At 35.7% G+C, this 20880-nt stretch overlaps 1 pseudogene; it reads right to left on the bottom strand.

The window, feature by feature from the left end:
• Positions 1-15578, bottom strand: part of LOC120248346 — a 37238-nt pseudogene extending 21660 nt beyond the window's left edge.
• Positions 15579-20880: the final 5302 nt, after the last annotated feature.

Here is a 20880-nt window from a genome sequence, read left to right as displayed (position 1 = left end):
TGTATATATGTATGTGTATGTGTACACATGCATTTATAATATATATAGCATGTATATATATACGGTTATCAATTTAGTCTCCATGATTACTTAAGGAAGTGAAAATTATAGCTATGCTTTATATTAAATGTTTTCCCAACCATTCTCTATTGACCAATGGGGAAGGGGGAGGGTACACCACTAGGATTTCAGAGTGAAGGAGATCAGAGAGGTCAATGTATTTATTTCTCTAGGCTTCTCCTGGACACATATGTAGCAATGATCAGGCTGTATTGCTGTAATAAAAAATGCAATTCCTGTTGGCCTGTCCCTGTTTCTATACATTGAGGCACAGTTTTCCACCCTTACTCCTTCACTCTTAAGTTCAGTAAAGGACTTAGTTATTGCTAGCACCATAGGATACCACTATGTTAGTTTCTCTTTAGCCTGTCCACACACTTTTCAATATCATCCTCCCTTGTGTGTGCTATCTGTCATCTGCTGGAACTTTGACTCATAAAATGATACACTCTTAATGTTAAGTAATCAATACAAACTACTATAATAAACAATGTCTAACAAGTCAATGATTTAACAAATAAAAGATGAAACTTTAAATAGAAGATACAGAATATATTATATAAATCAATGTTATATTAGGCAAGTACTAAACTTTATATGAAATTTTGTTATTCTGATTTTAGCAATATTACTTAATAATGGGTCCCCCTATTTCACATTACATTAATATTGTATAGTACTTGTGAAAGGTATAACAGCTTTTTGAGCATCTCAATGTACAAATTTATGACTCAGAATTCATGAAAAGTGAGAGACTAATTATTGTTGAGCATAGAATTAAAAAGAACAACCATTGTTTTTATAAACTAAAAGTATTATTTAAGTAAACTAAACTGTTAGGAAGAATAGTAGCATTCTCTAATGGGCAAACTTAAAATTAAATTCCTGATATTTACTACTATACCATACCACCGTGTTAATATTCTTCAAGCTATGCATGAGAAAAAATATGTTAAAGATTTTATTCAAATAAGAAAAATAATTTAAAAATAACCCATTCTATAGCTATTAAGTGCCAGGAGTTGTGCTAGATCCTACTTATGATGATTCAAATCTTCACACAATGAATTTACAGGCCAATGTCTTTGGGGAATCCAGCTCCTGGCTGAAAACCAATGTCTGATTTTTCAGGCTGGACTGTAAGCCTGACAAAAGACAGGCAGCAGGGCGTTCCAGTCTCTGAGGGGAGCAGAGTAGAGGATGCAAACTAGCTGGTCACACTTTCCCAGTATGTGCATTCCTGGTGCATGCACCTTCCTGCCTGGTGTCCTTTGTTTTAGCCTTTGGCCAGAGGTCTTTACAGGTTCCTCTGCTGAGAGCTCTTTATGGGAAGAGAGAGGAAGAAAAACGTTGATGACATTTTTTGTCATTTGATTCAGTAGCCAGTACTTTTCCACTCGTCGCTCATTCTCCCCTGCCTTCTCTCCCTCCCCATCTCCCATAAAACTGCCAGAGCCTTTTCTTGTGGGCTTCTTCAGTAGTGACTTGACACCCACATCTGTGCTGATCTACCTGACTCTCCACTAGCATAAACAGGAAAGTTAGTGATTTTTCCAGTTTTATCTTCTTGCTCATACCATTTCAGTTAAGTGATTAAAGGCTTAAAACATCATCATTTTTGGCTTGTTGCAGTAATCAACTACTCAAACACCTGGCAACTCAGCCCACACACATAATCTCCCTCCACTCAACTCGGTCCTAAGATTGTATCTTGCCCAATATTGTCAGTAACTACTGCAGTTCCCTTAGGCAGATGTTGTAGGATTGAGAGCCCTGTTTTGCCAAAACTCAATGTTTCAACAGAAGCAGAATATCGGGAAACTTATTTTGGAATGTGCCAACGTGAAAACAATCTATAAAGCAACATACTGCCAGTCAAATAAACAATGTGTCCTATATCTGGCAGTGTTTGAGCTCTTTAACTGAGGGTAAGAAACACATAATCATATTTTCCAAAGAAACCCATTTCTTTACCCCAACATTGAGGGTATTAAAGGTCTGTTGGTGTGCGCATTCCTATTTCTTTTGAAAGCAATGTTGCTAGAATAACCAAGTTGTTTCCCCCCCCATTTAGGGAGATACATCAGATAATTAGGGCTAATTATAAGGGTACCGATACTACAAGAATTACTTTGAATTATTAAGACATTCTCACTCACCTTTTAGTCATTACACAGAATTTTATGAATGGTTAGTAAGGGAAAAATGAGAACAATTCTTTTAATTAAGGATTTCATACTACATTTTAAAGCTTTGCTGTTTTATTGTTATGTCCATTTCTCTGTGTATGATCCATAGTCAGGGGGAATAGTCACTGCAAGACCTCATCACAAGTCTCATTAGCTATAGCTTATAAGAAAGAAAATACAAAGCAATTCTTTCATTGCAGAAATCAAGTAGCAGCTATAATTCAGAACGCATCTCTTCAAATATTCTTTTATAATTAAATTCTTGAGTACCTCTAGAAAATTTGGAATTTCTACAGCATAAAAATATATGATCATTACTGGAAATCCCTTGCTATGTTGCCATGGGCCTCAGGGTATTACAAGAACAATATAAAAGTGAGGAGATTTTAACTGTACACATCACCATTATTTGATACTTGGCATGGCTGAGAGAGCATATGGTGTATCTAGAGTGTAAAATAATCTTTCAGAGTGTCTTACCACCTCTTCTTTAGCTGCCACAAGTCCTTTCTCCAAACCTATTATTTCCATTTCTTGAAAGCAATGTTATTCATAATTATTAGCATTTAGAATCAAAAGGGAAGTATCATAAAGAAAAAAGAAAATAAATAATTCTGACTGGTGAAGTTCAGGGGTGTGTTGAAAAATGAGGCAATGGAAAAAGCAATTCTGCATCTCAACTTGGAGACAAATGGAAGTGGGCAGTTACTATTTTTTTTTTTCTTTTTTACAAAGACTGACTTGCTGTTCTCAGCTTCAGCCTCCAGAGGTGGTCTTATCTCAAGTTGTCTCTGTCCTCACTTCCTAAAGGCTCTAAAAGTGTCAGGTACCTGCCAGTAATAATTAGATCTATTTCCATTTCATAAGACAGAAACTATTCTCAAAATTGCTTAAACAAAATAAAAATAAATTGATCGTTTTTAAATGGGAAGTTAATGGAGGCTTATAAAGCTTCAATCAAGATAGGATCTAAAGGTTAAATGATGAAAGTCATTATATATCAAGTAGGCTGCCCTGCGTCCTGTTGTATATGGCTACTAATGTTTCTACAAAAACATAATGTTCTAAGCTAATTATCTGAAGGGAACCTGTGCTTCTATCCCAATTTATATAACAACATTTCCATGGAGGGCCCTGCTTTATTCACCTTGATCACCTATTTAACATGAGTCTTACCCTGTGGCTGTGAGTATGGAGCAGTTGACTAGCCTTACTTAAGGGAGATGTTCTGTATAACTGAGGACTGTGTCAGTCACATCAGGAAAGTAAACAAAATTAATGAGAGGAGAACTATGGAAATATGTCAGGGTAAGAAGTACCAAGAATCTATATCTCCACCTAGACAAGAAGGGCACTGTCAGAATCTGTGTGATATAACTGTTTTGTAACTCTAGATTCTATCGAAGGCTCTAGTCTTCCCAGAGAAGGTTCCCACAGTAAATTTTAGTCAATTTCAGCTCTCATATAGTAACAGCTACATATAGTAACATATAGTAACAGCTACAAGAGACTCACTTCAGATTCAAAGACACAAATAGATTGAAAGTAAAAGGATGTAGGGCATCTGGGTGGCTCAGTTGGTTAAGCGTCTGACTATTGATTCTGACTCAGGTCATGATCCCAGGGTCATGAGATTGAGCACTGAATCTGGTCCATGTTGAGAGTGGAGTCTGCTTGGTTTTCTCCGTCTTCCTCTCTCTCTATCCCTACCCTGCTCACACCTCTCTCTCTCTCTTTCTCTCTCTCAAAATAAATAGATAAGTAAACATTAAAAAAAGAAAGTGAAAAGATGGAAAAAGTGTTCCATGCAAATACTAATCAAGAGATAACAGGGGTGGTTATACTAATAGCAGACAAAATAGACTGGAAATCTAAAAAGTTGAAATGACATAAAGAAAGATAATATATGTTGCAATAGAGCAAGAAGATATAACAACTTTAAATATTTACATACCATCAAAACGAATGATGCAAAGACTGACAGAGTTGAAGGGAGAAATAGACAATTCTACAATAATAGTTGGATATATCAGTACTCAACTCTTTTTCTTTTCTTTCTTTTTTAATGTTTTATTTATTTTGGGGGCACCTGGGTGGCTCAGTTGGCCCAGCAGTGGACTTTGGCTCAGGTCTTGATCTCACAGCTTGAAAGTTCCAGCCCCCCGTCGGGCTCTGTGCTGACAGCTCAGAGCCTGGAGCCTGCTTCAGATTCTGTATGTGTGGGTCTCTCTGCCCCTCCCACACTCATTCTCATTCTGTCTCTCAAAAAGATGAATAAACATTAAAAAATAAAATGAGATGTTTTATTTATTTTTGAGAGAGAGAGAGAGTGAGAGAGAGAGAGAGAGAGAGAGAGAGAGAGAGAGGGAGGGGCAGAGAGAGTGGGGCAGAGGATCTGAAGTGGGCTCTGTGCTGACAGCAGTGGATGCCGGGTGCCAATTCACAAATGGTGAGATCATGACCTGAGCCAAAGTCAGACGCTCAACTGAATGAGCCACTCAGGTGCCTGGAAAACATGTAATTCTTATTAGCTTTCCCCTGATTTTTCTCCCCAGCCATTTACAAGTACATTAGAAATTATCATATGTTGGTCTGACTTTACAGATTCCTCATGAGAAGCCACTGTAGTGGTTTTCTATTGTATGAATAAAGATATAAAAGTTCACCTTCTTCTATAATCAGTACTCCACTCTTGACAGTAGGGATAAAACAAGCAGAATGAAGAGACATAAGGAAACAGAGGACCTAAAAAACACAATAAACCAACTATTTCTAAAAGACATATACAAAACACTACACCCAACAACAGCAGCAAGCATATCCTTCTCAAGTGCACGTGAAACATTTTCCAGGATAGACCAAATATAGTAGTCCACTAATTAAATCCCTATATTTATACTTATATTTATATTTATTTATATATCACACAAACTGTCTTCTCCAACCTCAAAGTATGAATTTAGAAAGCAATAAATAGCAGCAGGAAAACTGGAAAATTCACAAATGGTGGAATTTAAATAACACACTTGTAAATAAGTGACGGATCAGTGAAAACAGCACAGGAGAAGTTAGAAAATACTTAGAGATAAATGAAAATGAAAACATAATCTACCAAATCTGACAGAACGTAGCCAAAGCAGAGTTAAAGGAAAAATTGGTAACTCTAAACACTTATGTTAAAAACAAAGATCTCAAATCAACAACCAAACTTTAAATCTCAAGGAACTAGAAAAACAAAATAAAAGGTAAAAAAAATAGAGAATATAAAATTAATAGAGATATTCAATGAAACCAAAAGTTAGATTTTTGAAAAGATTGTCAAAATTGGTACACTTTTACCTAGGAGGAATAAAAAAAAAAGAGAAATACTTATATTAGATGTTAATTAGAATTGACATTAAAAATGGAATATTTGATTATACATAAATAAAAAAATTGTGACAAAGTACTATGATTAACTAACTATATGCCAATTCTATAAACTGAATGTTTGTTTCCCTTCTTAAATTCACATGTTGAAATATTAAGTTGGGAAAATTCAGGAGGAAACTGGGTCATGAATTTGGATCCCTCATAAATGGAATTAGTGCCTTTATAAAAGAAACACCTGGGAGTTCTCTGACCCCTTCCACCATGTGAAGAGATAGCAAAGAGGTGGCTATTGTGAACCAGGAAATGGGTTTTCACCAGATTCTGAATTTGCTAGTGACTTGATCTTGGTCTTTCCAGCCTCCAGAACTGTGAAAAATAGATGTTTGTTCTTTTAACCATTCTATGGTATATTTGTGATAGCAGCCAGAATGGACTCAGACAGCCAACAAATTGAATAATCTAAATAAGATGCACACATTTTTACAAATTCAAAACTTACCAAGTCTAAATCATTATGAAAATATGAACAGACTTATAACTACTAATTTATACAATCTGAATAAAAAATAGTCCAACAAAGAGAAACCCTAGACCTGTCTTCACTGATGTCTTCAACCAAACATTTAAGGAAGAACCAACAGTAATCCTCTCAAGGGAACACTTACTAACTCATTCTATGAGGCCAGCATTATCCTGACAAAGATGCTATAAAATCAATATCCTTAATAAACACTGATGCAAAAAATCTTCAACAAAATAATAGCTAATCAAATTCAGCAGCATATTCAAATGATTATACACCATGCACAAGTGAGATTTATTCCTGGAATGTAAGTGTTTCAACATATGAAAATTGATAATGTAATATACCACTTTAACAAGATGAAGGAAAAAATTATTGATCATTTCAATTGATGCAGAAACAAAATTTAAAAAGTTCAACACCATGGGTGCCTGGAGGCTCAGTTAGTTAAGCACCCAACCTTGGCTCGAGTCATGATCTCATTATTCCTGGTCTTGAGTTCGAGCCTCTCGTCAGGCTCAGTGCTGACAGCTCAGAGCCTGGAGCCCATTTCAGATTCTGTGTCTTCCTCTCTGTCTCTGCCTCTCCCCTACCTGTGCTCTGTCTTTCTCTCTCTTAAAAATAAATTAACTTATAAATTTTCTTAAATAAAAAATAAAATGTTCAATACCTTTTCATATAAAAACACTCAACAAAGTAGGCCTTGAAAGAAACTATCTCAGCCTAATAAATCTGAGAGTGAATATTACATTCAGTGGCAGAAGATTGAAAACTCTTCTTCCATGATCATTAACAAAGCAAGTATTTGGGCTTTCCCCACTTCAGTTCAACAAAGTATTTGAAGTTTTTGTCAGAGAAATAATGCAAGAAAAACAAAAGTCATTTAAGTTGAAAAGAAGTAAAATTATCTCTATTCACTGTTGATTTGATCTTATGTATAGAATATCCTGAAGAAAAAACAAAACAAAACAAAAACTGCAGAACTAATAAATGAATTACACAAAACATCAGGATACAAAGTCAACACTCAAAGAAACTATGTTGCACTTAGAAGCACCTGGGTGGCTCAGTCAGTTAGGCATCTGACTCAGGCTCAAGTCATGATCTCACAGTTCATGAGTATGAGCCCTGAGTCTGGCTCTGTGCTGACAGCTCAGAGCCTGTAGCCTGCTTCAGCTTCTGTGTCTACCTGTCTCTCTTCCCCTCCCATGCTCATACTCTGTCTCTGTCTCTCAGAGATAACAAAATAAATAAATAAAAATAAAACATTTTAAAAAAACAACTATGGGGCACCTGAGTGGCTCAGTCGGTTAAGGGTCCAACTTCAGTTCAGGTCATGATCTCATGGTTTGTGGGTCCAAGCCCCAGGTCAAGCTCTGTGCTGACAGCTAGCTAGGAGCCTGGAGCCTGCTTCAGATTCTGTCTCCTTCTATCTTTCTGACCCTCCCCTCCTCACGCTGTCTCTCTCTCTCTCAGAAATAAATAAAACATTAAATAAATAAATAAATAAATAAATAAATAAATAAAATTTAAAAAACAACTGTTGTATTTCTATATACTAACAATGAGCATTCTGAAAAGGAAATTATTAAAAAACAATTCCATTTGCAATGCCATAAAAATAATTAAATACTTTTAAACAAAAGGAATTAACCAAAGAAGTGAAAGACTTGTCTAATGAAAACTACAAAGCATTACTGAAAGAAGTTAAATAAGACATAAATAAATAGAATCACATCTCTTGTTTCTGGATTGGAAGACTTAATATTGTTCATGTGTCAATGCTACTCAAAGTAATCTACAAATCCAGTGCAATCACTATCAAAATCCCAATAACATTTTTTATATAAATAGAAAACCAATCCTAAAAGTCATATGGAATTGCTCAGTAATCCAAATAACCAAACAATCTTGAAAAAGAAGAAAAAAGTTAGATGATTCACACTTTCTGAATTCAAAACTTACCACAAAACTTCAGTAACCAAAACAGGGTGGTACTGGCATAAAGTCAATCATGGAGACCAATGGAATATGATAGAGAAGCCCAAACATAAATCCTCTCATACAACTTTAAATGATTTTCACAAGGACGCCATTTAATGGAGAAAGGATAGTTTTTTCAACAAATAGTGCTGGCAAAACTGGGTACCTACATGCAAAAGAATGAATTTGTACCCTTACCTAACACCAAACACAAAAATTATCTCATAGTGGATCATAAACCTAAATGTTAAGATGTATACAACTATAAAAGTGTTAGAAGAAAATGTAGGACAAAACCTTTACAATACTGAATTTAGCAATAACTTTTGGATATGATACAAAGGTGTAGGCAAGTAAAGAAAAATATAGATAAGTTGGACTTTATGAAAATTAAAAACAAATTGTGCATCAAAAAGACAACAGCAACAGAGTAAAATGGCCACCCATCAAATGGGGGTAGTATTTCAAACCATGTATCTGATAAAGGATTAATATCCAGAATGCATAGAGAACTCTTAAAACTCAAAAACAAAACAACAGTAACAACAACAACAACAACAAACCACCCCCCAAACAACCTGATTCAAAATTTCTCCAAAGAAAATATACAAATGACCGATAAACACATAAAAGATGCTTAACCTCACTAATTCTTAGAGAAATGCTAATTAAAACTCTAAATGACATACTATCTCATGCCGATTATAGTGGTTACAATAAAAAAAGCTGAAAATAACAAGTGTTGACAAGAATATAGAGAAATTGCAATTTGAAATTTGTGCACTGGTGATGGGATTATAAAATGATACAGCCATTATAAAAGTACTATTATATACTGCCTAAAAAAAATTAATAGAATTACTGTATAACCCAGCAATTCCACTCTTGAGTATATAACCACAAAAACTGAAAACAGAACATCAAAGAGATATTTGTATAATATATTCATAGCAGGGTAACCACAATAACTAAAACATAGAAGCTACTTAAATGTCCATTGATCAATGAATGAATAAACAAAATCTGTATAGATATAGATAGATGATATAGATATAGATATAGATATAGATAGATAGATATATAATTTGTATATATATAATGGAATATTATTCAGCCTAAAATGGGAAGGAAATTGTGACACACGTTACAAGTATGATACTTGAGGATATTGTGCTACGTGAAATAAGTCAGTCATGAAAAGATATATGTACTCTATAATTCTACTTATATGAGGTGCTTAAGGTATTCGCAATAGAATGGTGGCTTCCAGGAGGTGGTGAGAAGAGGAAATAAAGTGTTGTTGTTTAATGAATATATAGTTACAATTTTGCAAGTTGAAAAGGGTTATGGAAATAGATGGCGGTAATTGATGCAAAATACTGCACATTAAAATCACTGAACTATAAACTTAAAAATCATGAAGACAATACATTTTAAATATATGATCACAACAAAATTTTTAAAAAGTTAATGGAAGGTATAGCTAGATTAAAAAAATACGAATGGATAGCCTAAAACAAATATCCCAAAATACCTCAACCTTATGCAGACAATTATGGGCAAAAATAGCTACAAAATAGTATGGCCGCTGTTGACATTTATACCTCCCATAAGGTCGGGTAGGTTACTAAAGTTATTACTGAAAGATCAAAACATATGTCTCATTCATCACACTTGTACCATTGGAATCTGGATATAAGATTATATTATATAATAACCTGAATGCTAATCAATCACATTAATCCTGTGGAAGAGAGAAAATCTGGATGCTAGATACAGAGTTTATAGCTTTACCTAATGATGTAATATGTAATTCCAGATTACCAATATGACAGGGAGGTAGAGACCAATTATCTCCAGGAAAGCAGAAAGTGTGCAGGTGTATATGAGGCCATCTTCTCAAATAACGAGATAAGTGCCTCGTTTCCTCTACCCAGACCTTTTCTGGTGGCTGGAAAGATAATACATTATTCTCATTTGTTCTCCCTAAAGTCCTCATAATTTTACAAGTCTTCATCTGGGACCCGATAATTCTTATGAAACCATGCAAAATATGGTTTTAAAGAAAAAATTGGCTCAATAAAATAATCATAAAAAAGGAAAAAGATTTGTTTGATAATTTGAAGCAATTATAAGGACTTTGTGTCTGCAAAGAGTATCAATCCACAATTTAAATTTTATATAGTTAACATTTTGCTATCAATCTTTTTTTAAAGATTGAAACATTGTTTTAATGTTTATTTATTTTTGAGAGAGAGAGAGAGAATGAGTGGGGGAGGGGCAGAGAGAGAGGGAGGCAGAGAATCTGAAGCAGAATTGTGGGGCTCAGACTCACAAACCGTAAGATGGTGATCTGAGCTGAAGTTGAACGCCTAACCAGCTGAGCCACCCGGGCATCTCTCGATCTTTTTATGTAATAAAGTAATCTTATGAAGGGATTCTAAAAAAAGAAAAAAATGAGAGCAATTATCTTCACAAGAAGTGAAAAGTATGCCCAATATCTTTCCTGTCAAGACAATGATTCAAAGCAAGGACTCTGGCGGGACACTAGCTGGCTTCAAACCCAACATTTCCTTCCCCAGCTGTGTAACACAGATGACCTCACTTGTCTGAGCCTCAGTTTCCTCCTCTGCAAAATTTGGGTTTTGAAAACAACCTACTTCATAGGCCTTGAAAATATTAGATGGGTCAACACATGTTCAGTTCTAATAGTGGGCACCAATGAACAAACATAAATTTAGCTGCTCAATTCAGTAACAAATCAGGAAGTTTTACTTATTATGTCATTTTGGTATGTAACTTGGTGAATTAATGCCAAAGAATAACCTGATACACCATGCAACATCTCTGCAGATCTCTATTAGCTTCTCTGGAATCTTACTCAGAAAATTTGGGGCCCTTTCTTGTGTTTGGGGGAAGTCTGCAAATTCCCCCTAACTTCAACAAATATATTCTATGTAATGGCCTTTTTGTATAATTTTATAGGAAAAAAATCTATATCCCAAACAACCTGTAAACAGTGATCTGCTTTTTCATTCCATTTAACCATGTAATTGGCTAAACTTAAGCTATCATGTTCAAAGTAATATGTTATAGCGGTTATTAACAAGGGAGATGAGATTTCATCAGCATTGTTTTCTAAAAAATCCTTTAACTTCTCTAAACATTTATAAAATAGAAGTAATTATGCTTATTTTTGCATTTCTAGAAATTACTAATTTCACATTGCAAAAAAAAAGAAAGTTAATCTGAGATACCAAAAACTTAATCTATTCCTGAGCTAAATTAGACATTTCTGGAGCATATGTCAGCATATTCAGACCAATACATTTTCTAGGCAGCAGTAATTTGTTGCCCACAGCTTGAGTGAGTTAATAGATTTTCAAAATTTGCCAAACCTCTGCTTTTCAAGGAATATTTGGCTCAATATACATTTTTGATGAATGTGGCTTGCCTTTTAAAAGTTCATTTCCTGGCCTTAATATGTTGATTTTAGGATGTGGTAGACTGTGAGGAAGGGCCAGCTGTCACAATTAATAGAAGGCTATGCCACTGAAATTCCACTTCTACTCTGTGGATTTTATAACTTGTCTTTTATGTCTTTAAATGAGTCAACTGATAAAATAAAAAAAAAAATAAATATAGTGATTCACACATAGTATACATTAATTGGTTTCACTATTTTAATATTGGTTGACCTGAACCGAAGTCTATTTAACTGAGCCACAGGAATTACTGAGGTTCAATTTCCATATTAGAAGTAGATTTTCTCTTTAAAATGTCAGACCCCACAGTTGTGTGTTTTAGTTTGGACTATCTGTTTCTTTCTCTTTTTATACTATGACCTCTGGCATTTTGTGGGACTCATTATTCACAAAACTTCTGGGATACACTGTATGTGGCTTGAAAAATAAAAGGAAAATATTCCATTTCAAAGTGGTGGTAATTTAAATTTATTGTGATGTATATTCAAGACATTGCCAGATGTCTTTCAGTATAAAAAACTGGGGAGAGTTTTATTATAGGGGAATGAGGCCTGTGAGGGGAATTGAGTGAAGTGAGAAGGATGTTGGGGAAAAGAGCCAGTCTCTCTTTTTTGCATATTGTCAATAACAGAAAGAGAAACTGCATCAAATAAAGACTGAAACAACTATCCTAAGTATCCTCAAAAATAAGGGGAGGAGGGGCATAGGAAAAAGTAGGAAATAAGAAAATTTTCCAGTAGCAAAGCTTGGAAAAACTGGATACAGGATTCCCTAAGTCTAATAACAAATTTCTGCAAGAGTTTGCCTGCTGGGAATACTATTTTTTTCTGACAAAGTCCTTTAAGTGAGTGTTGTTTTCTTTGTTACTTAACTTGCACTTCATCGGACTTGTATTCTTAAAATTCAAAGAGATATTCAACAACCTAAATATGTCTATGCCATATCTGTAAATCAGAAAGCATCACCCCTTTGCTCTTAACCTGCCAAGGGCTTCTTCATGACATTTTCCAGAACACCCAGACTTCTTAGCATCCCCTTTAGCTGTCTAGTCTAAACAACCTCTCCTCACATACTCTTTTCAAATGATAATGAATGTTTTGCTGTTCTTAGAAGAGTCTAAACTCTTCCATCCATTTTCCTGTTCAAGATTTTTACATCTGCATCTTCTTTTGCTGAGAACTCATTCCCTCACGGCTCCACATGGTTTATGTATAGCTTTGCTCAAATGGCATCTTCTGAGAAAATCTTTCCTTTATGCTGCCTAAAACACAGCTCTCCCTGCTCCAGACCGCTCACAAAATGAAAATTAACCACATTTTATTTTCCTTCACAAATCTCCACATAAAATATTATATAGTAAGTATATTAAATATATGCTTATATACTTATTAATCACCTGTTTCCATCCTCCCACCAAATGCATGTTCCATGAGGAACAGAATACTATTATTTACTGATGAAATGCAAATAATCTATCATCAAATCCTATCAATTTGGTAGTTTCAAATAATTACTGCAATAATGGTCTCCGTTTTTCTCCCGTGAAGTGTCTCAGAGATTCTGGCCAGTAGCAGTGGGTCATAACTACAGAGCGCTGCAAATTCTCCTCAGAAGAACTGACTTTATTTGGAATAGAATGTGGGATATTTCAAGACTATGGGCACTCTTCAATACAGGATAGATTGCTGCAGAATTCTACAGAGGATTAAATGTAAAGCTTCTGGTATATTATGAGTGTTCAATAAACAGTTACTACTCTTGTTGTTTTAATGAAAAAAAACACAGAGATTCTGGTGGTAAATGATTAAGAGGCTCATTAAGATGAGGCTGATAATACCATGAGAACAACAGACTGAACCATAAACCGGCTAATTTACCAGAGACAACCAGGAAAATGGACAAGTAAGAGAAGCCCACGTGGGATGCAAAAAAAAAAAAAAAAACCCTCAAAGGCCAATCTCAAAATTTTACTGCAGAGGGGCCTGAATTTACCTAAATCAGACAGAACCTTCTATACCTCATGGAATTGTCAAAAACAATAGAGCAATCATGCAGCAATTAATGAAGCAATTCAGCTGAGTGTGATACTAACAGAGGCAAAGAGCTTAACAGAAAGATAAGAAAAAGCACAGCGGGTCAAGTAGAGCCGAGCAAAAATCGATGTTGTTCCCAGTGCGACTGGGCTCCTGCCCAAGGAGATGATGCCTGAGAAACCATGTCAGAGCTTTAACACTACAGAAGCTGACTTCACCGCAATAGTTCAGCCGAGTTATTTAACAAATAAACAAGGAAACGACAACACGACTGGGTGAAACCATCCAAAGATGTTAGTATATAGTATCTATAATGTGTAGTTTTAAGCAAGAAAAAAAGGCACGTAACAAAACAGGAAATCATACCCCACAGATGGGGGAAAAAGAAAGAAACAAAAACTGCCTGAGAGCCCACCAGAATGTCAGACTAAAAAAAGACTTCGAAATCTTTTTAGTAAAGGTTCGGAGGCATGACATTAGTCAGATGGTAGGTGGTAGAAACAATAATGGATACGCACTTCCTACCCCGCCCCCAACCAGCCAATTCAAAATTAGACAGCTATCCATGAACAAAAATAGCCCTGGGAGGGCTCGAGAGTTCAATTAAGAACGTACAACAACAGTGGAGATTAAAAAACAGGGGGGGTTGGGTTGGGGCACCTGAGTGACTCAGTAGGTTAAGTGTCTCACTTCTGCTCAGGTCACAATCTCACAGCTCAGGTCACGATCTCACAGCTCACGAGTGCAAGCACCACGTAGGGCTCTGTGCTGACAGTTCAGTCTCCCTCTCTCTCTGCCCCTCCCCCACCTACTGCCCCTAATCACACAGAACAAGTCATGGGAAAGCTCAGGTTAGCAGAGAAGTCTAGAGACAGCTAGGAGGACAGAAGGGTTAGGGTTAGCAGCAGCCACACAGTGGGCATCATCATGGTTCCCAGAGGCCTACTCTATGGAAGACTCTGGAAACCTTTGCTGCTGAGGACTTCCGCAGTCCGCATGAGAGCTGCAGTCTCACCACACCTATCACAGTGGATAACTCCACGGTGCTTCTCAGCACAGGCCCCAGGAGCCTGCTCTGCAAAGGGAGCCAGCAGCTTTTGCCACTCCGGGAGCCAACAGCCATCACCACTGCACAGCCTTTGGAGGGGGAGATGCTGCCACACCCATGCTGTCCGTGAAGGAGCCACTGTTGAACCACTCTGGAAAATGGGCTAATAGCTTCCCTAGAAGTTGGAGCTTCTATCTCCAACTAGAAGCCATGACTGACCTGAAGGCGCCTGGACTTCAGATCCTAGCTCTGAGGCCACTCTGCACACACTCCAGACTCTGGCCCCACCTGCCTCAGGTGCTCCTGAATCTCTGATGACAGAGCGCTCCCTGCGGAGTAGCCAGAACCTTGGACACCAGACTCACGGTTGCTCCACACGTACCTGTGCTCCAGATCTGTGCTCTATGACTTGCCACTGTCAGTCAATGCCTGAAGCTCCAAAGTCATCCCTGATGACAGCCAGTACCAAAGGCCCAGAGTTGTTCTTTTTTTTTTTTAATATTTTATATATATATATATATATATATATATATATATATATATATTTCTGAGAGACAGAGACACAGTGTGAGCAGGGGAGGGTCAGAGAGAGAGGGAGACACAGAATCTGAAACAAGCTCCAGGCTCTGAGCTGTCAGCACAGAGCCCGACACGGGGCTCGAACCCACGAACCGCGAGATCATGACCTGAGCCGAAGTCGGACGCTTAACCGACTGAGCCACCCAGGCGCCCCGGCCCAGAGTTGTTCTTATGGCACAGGGGCCCACATTCCAGGTTCTGGCTCCCCGGCTGCTATTTAGGTAATTACCCACCATATTTCTGTTCTGGCAACACTACGGGTACCTACAAGCTAGATGTGGTAGCCGCAAGGATCTCTTTGGCCATGTTATCCTCTGTAGGAGAAAAAGACTTCAATTGGACTATAGTAGCCTCTGTCACCAAGACCCCAAGAGCACTCACCAGACACCATGCCTCTGCCCCTGATGATCCCTGCATTCTTTGCCAACACTGAACTCAGCTGACAAAAATGCACTGTACACTACACATCTGGACCTTCCAGAAGCTGAAACTGTCACACCCCCACCGACTGGCACCCTCATGCTCACCTGCAGGTAAAGTCTATCTCTGTCAATATCAGTCCCTAAAGTCTGGACGAGGTGAGTATTCCATCAAATGCCGAGCATCAATGCTAGGATTCCCAAGGAAAAAGATGAAATATAGAAATTGCCAAAATCAGGAATAAAAAAGGGTGCATTGTTAACAATCTTAAGGTAGTAAGATTATTTAAAAGGAATACTATGGATGGCTCTATTAACAAATTATATAACTTAGACAAATGGACATGTTCCTTTTTTTTTTTTTTTAAATCTAAGTAAGTTTTTTTTTTTATTTTTTTAACGTTTTTTTTTTTATTTATATTTCTGAGAGACAGAGACACAGTGTGAGCAGGGGAGGGTCAGAGAGAGAGGGAGTCACAGATTGAAACAGGCTCCAGGCTCTGAGCTGGCAGTCAGCACAGAGCCCGACGCGGGGCTCGAACCCACGAACCGCAAGATCATGACCTAAGCGAAAGTCGGACGCTTAACCGACTAAGCCACCCAGGTGCCCCAAAATGGACATGTTCCTAGAAAAAAACACAAGATACCAAAAATTACTCAAGAAGAAATAGAATATCTGAGTAGACCCAGAACAATAAAAAAAGATTGAATAATTAATGAAAAATTTCCCACATAGGAAAGTTCAAGCCCACAAGACTTTGCTCCTGGATTCTACCAAACATTTAAAGAAGAGTTAATACCATTCCCCTGCCCCCAAAACTCTTTTAAAAAGTAAAGAAACATTTTTTTACTCATTCTATGAGGCATTATTCTGATACCAACACTACACAAAGACATCGCAAAAAAAAAAAAAAACACTAAAGAACAATATTTGTTATTAACATAGATACAAAATCCTCCATAACACACTAGTAAGGCAAATCCAGCAATATATTAAAAGTATTGTTATACATCAAGGCTAAAAAGGATTTATTCCAGTAAAGATTGGTTTAAATTCTGAATATCTGTTAATATAATACACCACATCAATAGATAAAAGATTAAATCATCCAGTCATCTAAATAGACACAGAAAAAGCATATAACACATCTAACACCCTTTCATGGTAAAAACACTCAGCAAGCTGGGAATAGAAGACAATTTACCCAATTGATAAAGGGCATCTAAGAAAAGCCTACAGCTAGCATATTCAATGGTCAGAGACTGAATGCTTTTTCATTGTGAGCAGAAACAAGACAAGAATGTGTTTTCCAGTTCCTTTCATTCAACATTTTACTGGAGGTTCTAGCCAGAGAAATTAGACAAGAAAAGAAAAAAATTAAAGGCAACCAGATTGGAAAAAAAGAGGTAAAACTATCTTTATTTGCAGATGACATGAATTTATATATAGAGAAAATTTGACTGAGACCATTTAAAATTATTAGAACTAATGAACTAGTTCTGTAAGATCACAGGTCACAAAATAAATAGACAATATGGAATTTTATTTTCACACTAACAATGAAATCTAAAAATTAAATTAAGAGAATAATTCCAATTTCTATGGCATCAAAAAAGATAAAACACTTAGAAACATATTTAATAAAAGAAATGCAAAACTTATACTCTGAAATTTACAAAATGTTGTTGAAAGAAATTAAAAATATAAAGAAGTGAAGAGACACTCCAAGTTCATAGGTAGAAGACTTATAACATGAAGAAGACAATACTTCCCAAATTGATCTGTGGACTTAATCCAAACCATATAAAAATAAAATCTCTTGGCTTCTTTACAAATATGAGAAGCTAACCTAAAACTAATATAGAGATTATTGGGCCACTAATTAGTCAAAGCAATTTTGTAAAAAATAACAAAGTTAAGTTAGTTTTAACTTCCCAACTTCAGAATTCACTCCATGCTATAATAAAAGAAGTGTGATACCAGTTCAAGTATAGTCATATGGATTAGTAGAATAAAGTTGATTATCCAGAAGTAAACTTCTCTATTTAATAGACTTTTGACAATGATGGCAAGACAATACATGAGGGAAGGAAGGGGGAGATTAATAGCTCTTCCAACAGATAATTCCAGGACAACGGGGTATCCACATTAAATAAATATCCATATTAAGTTATTAACTAAATCCAGGAAACTGGATGCCTTCCATGTACAAAATTTAAATAAAAATGAATCATAGTCCTGTGGCACCTGGAAGGCTCAGTCAGTTAGGTGTCTGACTTCAGTTCAGGTCATGATCTCACAGTTCATGAGTTCTATCCCCACACCCAGTTCTGTGCTGACAGCTCAGAGCCTGGAGCCTGTTTCAGATTCTCTGTTTCCCCCTCTCTCTGTCCCTCCCCTGCTCATGCTCTCTCTCTTAAAAAATAAATAAAACATTAAAAACTTTTAAATGAGCTTAAGCTATAAAACTATTAGAAGAAAATATAGATACATTTTTTTCTGGCCTTGGGTTAGGCAATGATTTCTTAAATATAATAACAAAATCACAAATTACAAAAGAAAAGTAATTGCAATTCAAAATATACTATAAAAATACTTAAAAGTCAACTCACAGAATGAGATAAAATATTTACAACACATATATCTGATAAAGGGATTGTATTTAAACTCTAGAAACAACACTTAACATTCAATAATAAAAAGGCATAGAACCCAAATAAAAATTGAGCATATCATCTGAGTAAACATTTCTTCAAACATAATATACAAAGGACCAATAAACATATTAAAAGATGGTCAACTTTGTTAGTCAATATGGGAGAGTAAGTCATGAACACAATGAACTCCTGCTTCACACCCCCTGGGATGGCTGTAATAAAAACAGAACAAAAGCAAAAAACCCAGCTATTTACACGTTTGTGAGGTTATGAGGAATTCGGAACCCTTATATACTGCTGCACACAAAACAGAGGTACTCCCTGGGAGAGTAGTGTGGAATTTCCTCCAAAGTTTAAAAATATAGTTACTATATGTCCCAGCGATTCTATCCTAGGTATATACCTAAGAATAATGAAGACTTAAATCCACAAAATAACTCCTGCACTAATGTTAATAACATTATTCAGAATAGCTCCAAAGCAGAAAGCACTTATATATCTATTAACTGATCAATTGATCAACAACACGGTATATTTGATACAATTGAATATTATTTGGCTATCTGAAAGATTGAAGTACTGATACATTTTACAACATTAGTAAACATTGGAAACATTAGGTTAACGAAGCCAGCCACAAAACACCACATATTATCTAATTCATTTCATATGAAGTATCCAGAATAGGAAAATTCATAGTGATAGAGAACAGAATAATGATGACCTATGTCTTGGGGAGATGGCAGTAAATGAGGAGTAAATGCTAATAGATACATGTTTTCTTTATGGAGCAATGAATATCTTCTAAAATTATACAATTCTGAAAAAAACATTCAATGATGAATTTTAAATGGATGAATTGTATGTCACGTGAATTATATCTCATTACAGCTGTTATATATTTTTAATAAGCATATTTACTCATGGAAAGAAAAAATGAAATAATTAAAATAGAAATTTATCATTATTATTATTCTTGTTATTTTGCTTTGAAATACTTACTGGTGGTCCCCATAAGAATATGGAATGTTAGACAATTATTTTTTTTTCTTTTTAAGTTTCTTTATTTATTGAGAGAGAGAGAGAGAAGGAGGGAGAGAGTGGGCAGAGAAGGAGAGAGAGAATCCTATGCAGGCTCCATACTATCAGTGCAGAGCCCAACATGGGGCTCAGTCCCACGAACTGCAAGATCATGACGTGAGCTGAAATCAAGAGTCTGACACTTGACCAACTAAGCCACCCAGAAACCTTAAGGGCAATTCTTATTCTTATGACCATGTATGTTTGATGACTTCAAATCTCAGGGTATGTTTTATTATTCTCTGAAATGCCCATACAAGAATCTCTAGGCAATCTTTCTTACAAAATGCAACAGCCTCCATAAAACGACTTAGATTAACAAATGCTCACAATTAGTTAAGTGCAATATGCTTTAAACATATGTTCATTTTTGGCAACTTTGAGTTTTTTGGTTTGGATTTAAAAATTTTTTCAGATTATTTCAAGTTCTTCTTGATTTATTATTTGAATGCTTTAAGGTATTTGTAAGCAAATTCCTAACATTTTTAATAAGTATGTGATTCTACAGAAGCCAATTGAACATTTGTGTACATTATTTACACTCTACAAATTACACTAGAAACCTTTATAAATTCTCTTAAATTTGCCTCAGAGAATTAAAGGCTAGAACAAAATAAATGAGCAGGAACAAAAATAAACAAAACCAGAAATTTAGAAACGTAACCATTGCATTATTTGAAGTTTGAAAATATATCTAAGTATGTGATGTCATAATCAATTAAAATATCTAATATAATAAAACTTACAAAAGTGGAAACAGGAAGTTTGGTGCTAAGGAAAATCTTCAGAGTTAATCTACAGGTAGTTGTTTTGCAAGGTAGTGTAGGACTGTAAAAATGTGACAGCTAAAATTATGGAAAATGATATTAATGGGAAAAATTATGACTTCTGTAATCCATAAAAATGGTCAGAACATCAAAATATCTTTTAATATCTGTTATAAATGTGAAAGGAAATGAAAAATAGAACTAAGATTTATTTAATGCACTGTTATTTAAAACATTAAAGTATTTTTATTTCTCTAGAAACTAGTTATCAGGAATAGTTTGAACAACGCTGGCCTTCTGTTAATCATATAACGTTTAACATGGAGTGGCCAGCTTTTCAATGACTTAGCAGATTGTCTTACTCCTTTCCAAGTTTGGATCCCTCATTTAGTCCTTTGCACTTTAAATGTTGTGAAATATCTCTGACAGTTACTTTAATGTGAAATGTTTTGCCGGTATCACTTTCCCTAGAACAAATTCATCTTTTTTTGTTAAATCATTTTTCTCATTTATGTCAGTAAGTTCACTTCCACTATGTTCCTCTAGAGTTTCTGGAAAAGCAGTGATGTCAACATCTCCAACAAAGGGAAATTTCCTCATAACCCCATCTCTGTTTTAATTCTGATTTCTCTTCCAGTTGTTCTCACTTTTCATGTCTTTGCTGCACCTTCAGCTTTGTCAATT

The sequence above is a fragment of the Hyaena hyaena genome, unplaced genomic scaffold (assembly GCF_003009895.1).
Source record: "Hyaena hyaena isolate Hyena2069 unplaced genomic scaffold, ASM300989v1 scaffold_581, whole genome shotgun sequence".
NCBI classification, from domain to species: Eukaryota; Metazoa; Chordata; class Mammalia; order Carnivora; family Hyaenidae; genus Hyaena; species Hyaena hyaena.
This window is presented reverse-complemented; position numbering and strand designations above follow the sequence as displayed.